Consider the following 6,910-nt stretch of genomic DNA (forward strand, 5'->3'; position numbering starts at 1 on the left):
AACTTTTGTGTCCGTGGTTAAAACAAGATGTTCATTTTTTTTCTCCGCCATCTTGATTGATGCTTATAATGAAATTGTGCGTCATGGCAGGCGTGGGGTACTGCTGTGTTGACTGCGCAGACTCGTTGGCATGATTGAGAGCAAACGTGAGAGGCCACGGGCCTACGGCAGGGTGTGGCCAAGTAAAAAATAAAAAATCTCCAAATAATCGCTAGTTTTATTTAAATATAGCTAAAACAGCTCCTTTTCGCAAACATTTTTTAAAAAGTTGCAGCTACAATGAGAAAGTAGCTAAATTTGGCGACAAAATCCCCAAATTGGCAACACTGGTTCCAGGGTTCAAAACATCTACAACTGAGCGAAAGTGGGTAAAATACATAAGCCAAAATTGTTTAACAGCCAGGCCATTTTTAAAACACGCGATGCTCATGGCACGAGGCCAAGCAAAGATCAAGACATGGAATGCAATCATTTTCATACAAAATACTATTTAATACTGCATTCAAACGCTTCGGTTTGGTCGGATTTGGCAAAATAAGCAAATAAGTTCATGGATATAAAATCAAGTGTTCTTAATGTAATAACTAATATATTCTTCTTATATATGCATTAAACGTTTAAGGTCAGTAACATTGTTTTGTTTTTTAAGATAAATTAATACTTCTATTCAGCAAGGACAGGCTGATCCAAAGTGACTAAAGGCCTTTATAATATATAACAAAACATTTCTATTTCAAATAAATGCTGAATCAAGCGTTCTCATATATTTAATATATATATATACATATATCACTACAATAATAATAACAAATAATATGCCAAAACGGCATATTAGAATGATTTCATGTAACACTGAAGACTGGAGTGATGGCAGAGAGATGGCAAAATTCTGCCATTACAGGACAAATGACATTTTAGAATATATTAGAATAGAAAACTGTTCAAATGTTATACATACATTTTTAAAAAAACATTTAAGAATCAACAAAACATTTAAACAGTACTGTACATATAATGCAACTGTATATCCAGTTAAATCAGAATTACTGGCTTCAACCAGAATTAGAAGTTGTAGGACAAAGTCAAACGTGAAAGATATCCTGTGGTGGGAACATCTCTATCCCTTAAATAGTAAACAAATGCACACCTTATCCTATAGTATCCTGTACTTAACCTCTTAACAGCAGTGTCCTAGGCTAGAGCTCCATGGATTCTGTCCAATCCCGTATCATGGCACAAGGCCAGGATCTGCCAATAACAGCATGGGTCAGTGTGTATTCAACTAGAGCACAGATTTCATGATAAACATACTTCCAGTAGGGTTCTTTATTTCTGGCTGAAAACAATGGCAGCATATCTAATCCCACGACCCACAAACATACATTTTCAGTTCCACAAAATGTACACCGAGAGAGAGAGAGAGAGAGAGAGAGAGAGAGAGAGAAATAAGCTATAGAGCTTAGTCCTTCACCCTCTTCACAGCCCAGCCTCCACATTAATGCCCCCCTGCACAAACACACGCACACACATTCACCTTCCTCTGTAGTCTCATCCAATCAGGATCTCTGTGTGCCCCAAAGCTTCCCCTCCCCTTGGCTGCCTACTAAATGGGTTACCATTAATTAATTCTTCTCACTCATCTGGTCCTTGGCATCTCCAGTTGCCTACAAAGGTAGCAATTATATTCAGTGGTGATGAGGATTGTTCTTAGGAAAGACATCTGTCCGGCAGAGCCTCGGCAGGCATCCAAAAGGAGGCATGTGAGGAGAGCTTTGCCATTCAGCAGTACAACTTTGTGAACACAATACAAGACTCTGATTTAACCGCCACAGCGGGTTTAACAACTCCAGCAATTTTAGCACCAAAGCAGATTTTTCACCCAAACACATTCTCTTCAGCGTGCTATTAATTATCATTTCCAAATATACTGCAAAGTAGCAATGCTGCAAATTGGATTTGGTGTTAAAGGTGCCCTGTGCTGTGACGTTTTAAACTATTTTGCTCCAGAAGAAAACAATTCATTAAAAAAAAACACTATAAATAAGCTTTTACAGTTAAAAAAAAAAGCACTGTAAAATATGTTGTAAATTTAAAAACGTACTACTACAATCAGGCAACACAAAACAAGACCTCAATGCAACGCTTCATAAGACCTCAATATATCATCAGGAGCCACGGGTATTTCATTTTTTTTGACTCTCAAATTAATGGACGTCTTTCATTTTATGAATAACTAAGGATTCTGGTTTCAACTAAAACATTTTTTTACTGTTCTACTGAAGAAAAAAGTCACCTACATTTTGGATGGCCTGACGGTGAGTCATTTAACAGCAACTTTTCATTTTTGAATGAACTATCCCTTTAATTTAATTTAATTTGATTAATGTTTGGATCATTTTACTGCCTCTCTTATTTAATCATGTTATCCAGTCATTTGAATGTTAAAATGTTAAAATATTATGTTTTCAATAGCCAACTTCGCCTGACACTTTCACATACACACTTTGATCATATTTCCAAATTAGAAAATCATTATAACGTCAAATTATTAGAAACACAAATGATTAGCTCCCACATTTTTTATTTGTGAAATGACAGACACAATGTACAAATCGTTTATGAATGACCATTTCTAATTTAACTGGTGCAGCAGTGGCAATAGAGAGCTGATATACCATCCAATTTGTATTATTAAAAAATTTGTACGGTAAAAACTATGATAAAGGTTGATATTTTATCATCAACCATTTCTGCAAGTTACACTGATGAGACAGTAAATGACTGTCTTTATGAGTGAGTCGTTATATGCACAAATCATTCACTCAACTGATTAAAAAAAACACACACAATGATTCATAGTGATGTTTTGCTAATATGTGGACTGTCCACGGAAAGCACCACAAAGGCCTTCTGATTGGCTAAACAAAAATTCTGTCTCTGGCCACTTCATATTTACTTCAGAGATGGCTTTTATTTTCTAAACACCATTCCTTAAAATGGCTTACAACACCTTTAAAGTTTAAAAACGGTAAAAATGTTTTACAGTAAAATGTATTGTTCTGTTAAATATATTCTGTATTTTAATGTTACAATTATATCATGCAGTTAAATAATATAAATAATAAAAGTGTAAAAAGGGAATTTCTACAATGTTAAATTGCTACCTGAAAAAAAACCCACAGTAAAAGATACTAAGAAAAATCAGTCTGTGCACTTTTATGAATACATTGTGCATTCTGACATGGTCTGGTGTCACAGGATGAGTGATAGTGCATTCAAATGAACAGTAAGAGAACAGTCATGGTTCCAGGAAATCTGATTAGTGCTGCTGACAGTGGTCTCTTGTCACCAACACAACACTTTACTTATTCATGCTCCACACAAGCAAGCACACACTCCTGTCTCCTAACAAGGGGTAAAACAGATGGCTAGAAAATTATCATTATGATTATTGTAAAATCTAACATCAAAATAATTGTTTAATAAAATGTAGTAATAAAAACATCCAATGCAATGCAAATGTGTATAAGAGGAAAATTAGAGCACTTGTGTAGGTAGTAGCCTCAAGTCTTTGTGCAATACTTTCATGTTCGCTGTTAAGTTTGGATTTCAGATATTTGAAAAGAGTTAGTAAGATGAAAGATGGCTCTAAAGGGTTAAAGAATCACAGCAGCTCTGTGAAAATACAATCCACATACCAGACATATGAAAGCGAGACCCATGGTGAGCCTTTTAAGTTAAAACAAAGAATCTGACCAGCGGAAATACCCGTGAGTCAGGTCCAAAAAAAAAAAAAAAAAGTAGGGGAACTGCCTGATTTATTCAGTTGTAGTACAACAAAAATCCTTTTATGAAAGCATTCTTGTCTGAAGCATTTACTGGAAACTGCTGACCTAACCTGTTCAAGTAGCCTACTGAGAGATCACTGATGGTCAGTTTTGATTTGTTTGTTTGTTTGGTCGAGGAATGTATATTAACATCTTTATAGTAAATGTTGGTTAGAAAATGATAATGTTGAAGCCTGTTTGGAAGTTAGTAAGAGGTTGTTGAATGGCCTTGTAAACGTAAGATGATATCGCGCCCTGGTGGCCACAGACTGCTGCAACAACAGCCAATGTGGCTGAGGCTACGTTCACACGAAGCCAGGGCTGCGTTCAGCCCCGACAAAAACGGTGCAAAACGTTTTTTAAACGGAAACGGTGGTGCGTTGAGCACCCTGTTCTGAAGAGCTGCAACTATGGCAGCTGAGAAGACCATTCTTTGTGCTCTTTTTGAAGAATTATCGGAGCTTGATGAAATCAGTATAAATACGTGTTTAATACTGCAAAATACGCTCGATGTTACAGTCACTGCCCTTGCCGTCCAGAATAAAAGAGAACATCCCAATCAAATGAAGGGATTTTGTTTAATTATTGTGATCCAACATTTGCCTCGCATTTCAGGATGAAAAGACAAACATTTCAGGTGAAGGATAATCCACTTCTTACCTCCGAGACTGTGTTATGATCTATATGGCCTTATTATTTTTATTGTGAGTATTAGGCTTATCATTATTGCTGAGCACTGTTGTTGTGCTACGATATTGTAATATTTACCATTATATAATCAGAGCAGTATAGAAAAGTTTATGAAAGTGTCACTGCTCTTATTATTTCAGTTATTTGCCTTTAATGTAAATAAACATGTGCAAACAATATACTTGCTCTTGTGAATTTATTTGGATGTTAATTATATTGTGAGCACTGTCTCTTTAATACCGCGTGGTTTACATACATGTTGCTGCTAATTGGGCTGACATGTTTGACACACCCACTAAACAAGAGAAAACGCATCTCAAACCCCGTTGCACACCGTTTCCAGGAAACATGTCGTTCAAACCGAAAACCGTAGCAAAACGTGGACCAGAAGACATTGCAATTACTAAATGATATTTAGACAGACTTAAAGAAGTTCCAGATCTATACTTGTGCTCTTATTATTTCAGTTATTTGCCTTTAATGTAAATAAACATGTGCAAACAATATACTTGCTCTTGTGAATTTATTTGGATGTTAATTATATTGTGAGCACTGTCTCTTTAATACCGCGTGGTTTACATACATGTTGCTGCTAATTGGGCTGACATGTTTGACACACCCACTAAACAAGAGAAAACGCATCTCAAACCCCGTTGCACACCGTTTCCAGGAAACATGTCGTTCAAACCGATAACCGTAGCAAAACGGTGCACAACGGTTTGAGCTTGAACTTGCCCCAGAATATCCCTATCCGATACCCTTCCCCCTCATCTCAAGAAATATCTGCATCCACACGAAACCGACACAAAACGATGTAGTATACATGCTAGACCAGTATGTGGCGCTGTAATTCTGCCACAGAGATGCACTAAAAACGGAGAAGAAGACTTGAACTATGCGCATAAACCTTGCGTGCGGTAAACAAACGATGATGATCGTTTCAGAAAAAGAATATATATAAAACTTGTGACTTTAATATTTCTAAACTCATTCTTAAATTGTCCAAATTCCACCAGCAAGTGCTTTTAGCCTGGAAAATGTGCTACTCACACAATTTCTCTCCTCACACCTCCTTCATTTGGAATAATGCCAATATAACGACTGCCAATACATCTTTATTTTTAAGGAATTGGTTTAACGGGGATATTAATCATCTTATGAATATGTTTGATAATTATGGGGATCTTTTAACTTGTGAACAATTCATGCGAATCCAGTTTCCCTGTGCATTTGAAGGAATTTAATTCGGTCATTAAAGCTATTCCTCCTACTCTTGTTAAAAGTCATATTCACTATAACTCTACAAAACCAACATTAATTTTAAACGGTCTTGAGCCGATTGATAAAAAATGCAATAACAAACATATTTGTACTGTTTTCCAAAAACAAAATAAAATGACACCTAGAGGAAAATTCTTTTGGAACTCTATTATTGATCATATTAATTGGAAGACTGCTTGGTTAATTCCCTTTAAATATTGTATCAATAACAAAACTAAAGAAATACATTTAAAAATTGTGCATACCATCTAGCCTGTTAAATCAATAATTACAAGATACTCTGATATTGATGATTTATGCTCCTTTTGTTAAAATGAGAAAGAGGTGTTATCACATTTATTTTTCGATTGTAAAATTACCCAACTTTTTTGGAAGGAATTGGCAGAATTTATTTTTAATCTAGTAAAGAATAAATACTGTTTTTCTTTAAAGGATATTATTGTGTACTATGAAAACAATGTTAACAAAGGTCTTGAATACATTGTTCATTTATTCATATTGCTGGCAAAATTTTATATACATAAACAATGCTTAAATTCATCCCCAATATTTAAGGTATTTTTAGTGGAATTTGATTGTTTTATATCTTCTCTGAAATTGTTAAAAAACAAAAAGTCAATGTCAAAACAAAGTTTAAAATATTATGACATTATTTTCAGTTCCCCTTACTAATTGTCACACTTTGTATAGCACTGACTGTCTTATGCTATGCTCTGTTCAGTGTTTAAACATGTCTCCAAATGACGATCTGTCACAGAGTCCATGCCCCATTAGCATAAGCATGCAAAATAAGGAAAAAAATCATCTTTTTTGTAACATGGTGGTATTACAAAAGTTTATACATCAACATTAAATAGAGATTAGCATTCTGTTTGGCTGCCTTTCAAGTACAGAAATTAAATGAAAGAAAAACACGACCAACAGATTAATAAAGAATGATCATACAAATGTTTTACACAAGCAATGAATTACTGTTCATTATAGCAAACTGAGTGTACATTATGAAAATATAATTTGTCATCTGTAAACCTGTGAAATACATTGCATTAAGAGAGGTCAGTCTAAAAGAAGGAGTGAAACGCAATTTAAGTTATCCATTTTCTCAAAACAGG

The sequence above is a fragment of the Sinocyclocheilus grahami genome, unplaced genomic scaffold, assembly GCF_001515645.1.
Source record: "Sinocyclocheilus grahami isolate Dianchi unplaced genomic scaffold, SAMN03320097.WGS_v1.1 scaffold91.1, whole genome shotgun sequence".
NCBI lineage: Eukaryota > Metazoa > Chordata > Actinopteri > Cypriniformes > Cyprinidae > Sinocyclocheilus > Sinocyclocheilus grahami.